Here is a 3,721-nt window from a genome sequence, read left to right as displayed (position 1 = left end):
GGAGGAGGAGAAGAAGTGACGAAGCAAAAGCCCTGAAGAAGAAGCCAAAGAAGAAGCAACAACAAGAAGTTTTTTAGGCTATTTTGGGTTAAAAAATAAGCCGAGCAATTATTTTAAGAAGTAAAATAGGCCAAAGAGTTATTTTGAGAAACAACAAATAAAAGAAGCCATTTTTTTGTAAGAAAAAAAACAAATAAAAGGGTCATTTTTTGTGTAAAAATTTAAGCCAGTGATCATTTTGCTAAAAAGATCACGATCCAAAATAGACACGTGATGACAGTTGTGGAACTCTTAGAACAAGTAAGCCTAATCCAATTCTAAAAACAAGAATAAAGGAAAATAGAAATAGAAGCGAAAGAATAAGTAATCCCAAATATATAATTGAGACACAAACCTTCGAAAATACATCATAGGTTTGGCTGTCACTAGTAAAATCTTCTAATACAGATTTAGAATAACAAAATTGTCTAGAATAACTTAGATGCGGATAAATCATAAAACATAAGTAGAGAGATACGAGAAGTTCCAAGGTATGACAGCCACTACCTCAATCTCCATAATATCCATTGTTTAAGGAACACAATCTACAATCTAACACTCAAACCAATAGCTGCATGAGGTGTAGAAATACAAAAAAAGGATGAAAAGCAAGGATGGGTATCAAAATCACGTGTACTCAACAAGCTCATCAAAAATCAATCCTAATTCAAAGCATGGTGAGAACTGCCACCCCAATTATCTAAGATTTACCCAAATAAATCTGTAACCGTCAAATTCTCAACTTTATCCTAATAGGGTAACCCAACACAATGGTCATAACATTATCCATAAATAGGGTAGGCACATAGCTCTAGGTAAGTCAATACAGTCACTTTATGATCAACAAGAATAAAAAATCATTTATAAGGAAGACTCATTAACACAGTATATCAGACTCAGTTATCTTATTTAATCAATAATTTGTGATAAAGTAGTGAAAGTGTACAGGCATGTGTACGTCATGCTATCACTAGGTATGATCCTACATATCTCACAAATCAAGCCATAGTCATATCTCATGTCTTATGTATACCTCAACTCTCAAATTAACCAAGAAGTAGAATAGCATGATGTAACAAAGTGAAATGAATGCTCAATACACAATATCACAAACAAGGATCAATCATTATAATTAATATAAAAGTAAACAATCAACAACAATATCAAATTAGACCAAGGAAATGACATGTAATGCAAGTGATGAAATACAATGTGATGATGATGATGATGATGAATGATTGAAACCCATCGCATGACTTTTTGCATATACCTACTGAGTCTCAAGGATCTCAAGATAGGAACTATGGGGTTTTCGCAGCCTATAACCTCAATCTCATGTCTCAAGTCAATCTTATCAGCACATCCCTTGGTATAGATATTTTATAAAATGTCTTATTTTCTTATAAAATCAGAGTGGCTCAGTGTTAGCAATGTCTCATGAATATGCATGCGTGATATGAGGATGTAATGCTCACAACCAATCCATCTAAAGACAAAAAAACCCATTCAATACATGTATAAGTGAGCTTAGAATTAATTCAATATATCAATAATTCATGATATTAGTTTTCACTTGACACTACCAACATAAACAGTCACATAGTTATCAATATTATCATTTTAAACCCCTTACTTGGGCATCACTATAATGAATATGCAACTAAATGCTCATATAAGGCCTACAATGTCAAGTCAAGCCCCACTACTCGAGCGACAGTAATGTATGAGGCATTTAATGCACAAACATAATCAATAACATAAAGTCAAGTCCCCACACAGACATCACAATAATATACCCTCTCAAATAAAAAGAAATACATATATAAGCCCCCATTCGGGCGTACAATCATACATAATTATTCAAGTTCATAATGAAGTTCGCATAAGCGCCACATGAGCAGCACGAAATAAATAACAAATCTCAATAATAATATATCGTAAACTACTCAAACCTAACTTGGTTCATACTATAAGCTTCATCAACTATTACAAGTCTATTCATATTTTAAGTATCCTCTAAATCTCAATCATTTCATTAAATAACGATAATAAATAATCATTCCCTAAAGAGTCACTAAAACCTAAATTATTATATCAAAGCCCACTAAACATGATAAGTATTTATTAAGTCATCTATCTACCTTCTACTCTAAGTGGTCATTTGGTTGAAAAAGAGCTATCTAGGAGTAAGTTATTCCAGAATTAGTTATCCCAAGATTAGTTATCCACCATGTAATAGGATAACTTATCCCATCACTATGGTGTAAATGGTGGGATAAACAATCTTGGTACTAATTAATACCTCACACCAAATAAGGAATAGAATAGTCCTTTATTTTATGTCGGGACTATTTATCCCTTATACCTCACACCAAACGACCCCTAAGGATATTCACAAGAAGTAAGACTAATTAGGATAATAAACTATATAACTACAATCCATCAAGGACTCCGGTACACACAGAGATGCTCGTGATTTCACCGAACCCCCAATCCTAAATGATATACAAAATGCAATAAACAAGCATAAAATACATAAACGCTATGAAAAAAGTCAAGGTACATCTCGATCAAAAGCTTAACTCTCTCAAATCAACATCAACACGTCTAATCTAATCAAATATGACATCTACAAGTCAAAAGAATTACATCGACACCCATATCGACTATATTTATTTGGGTCCAAAATCTGCTTTGAAAATCATTTTCGAAAACATAAGAATAAAACCAAAATTTATTTATGAATAATGTTTTTCATATCAATAGGAGTCAATAGTTGAAAACCCAAGTAAAATGAGTATAACTCGAATCTCAAATCAAAGGAAAATAATTAACACTTTATCAGGTGAAAATCCCAAAATCACATTTAAAATCAAGGATTTAAAGTTGTTTTGAAGATAAAATTATTGAGAAACGATGGAAGAAAGATCTGAAAATTTACTCATAAAAGATATATTGAAAAGCTCTTTGAGATGTTTGATCAAGAAGGGGACTTAAATTGTCCAGGTAAGTAATGGTCGTCGCGAATGCAGATCCCTAGTCGTGAACGTAAAGCTAAACCTAACCAAAACTCCGTGATCACAGACAACACACTGCGAACGCGATGAAGAAACGGACCCTACCTACGAGTTACTCGTCATAATCAAAGTATCCATCATTGCGATTGTGATGAGGCAAAATTCTCTTCGCAAATGCAAAGTGGTTATCATGAATGTCAAAGTTAGAAAATTATTGCTTCACGAACATGACAAAGGAGGTTGCGAATACAAAGGAGGAAAGGTCATGCACCAACAACAACTGAAACCAACAAAGCCAAGTCAAAACTCTCTCAACGAACATTTGAGACTCATTCAAAACCATTCAAAAACAAATCAATAATGCTACTAGGCTAATTTCAATATTTTGGATTAACCCTCGAGACCCGTTTTAGGATAATTTAACAAGTTTTCAAATGGAGGGTCAAAACAAAAAAAGGCTCGTTACCGGAACTAACCATGCTGCTAACCTGTAATTGATGTTTCGAATCTAATGAATTTAGAATCATCATCTAGGGCTCGAGTCACAAAATATTGATCAAAGTTAAACTAACATCTTTTAAGGGTGTTCAATACCATAAATTCATTTAAAATATGTTTGAACACATCAAGAACCATGCCAACCATCCCCATAACTCTTAATTGAG

This window comes from Capsicum annuum, unplaced genomic scaffold, assembly GCF_002878395.1.
Source record: "Capsicum annuum cultivar UCD-10X-F1 unplaced genomic scaffold, UCD10Xv1.1 ctg78043, whole genome shotgun sequence".
Lineage (NCBI taxonomy): Eukaryota > Viridiplantae > Streptophyta > Magnoliopsida > Solanales > Solanaceae > Capsicum > Capsicum annuum.
This window is presented reverse-complemented; position numbering follows the sequence as displayed.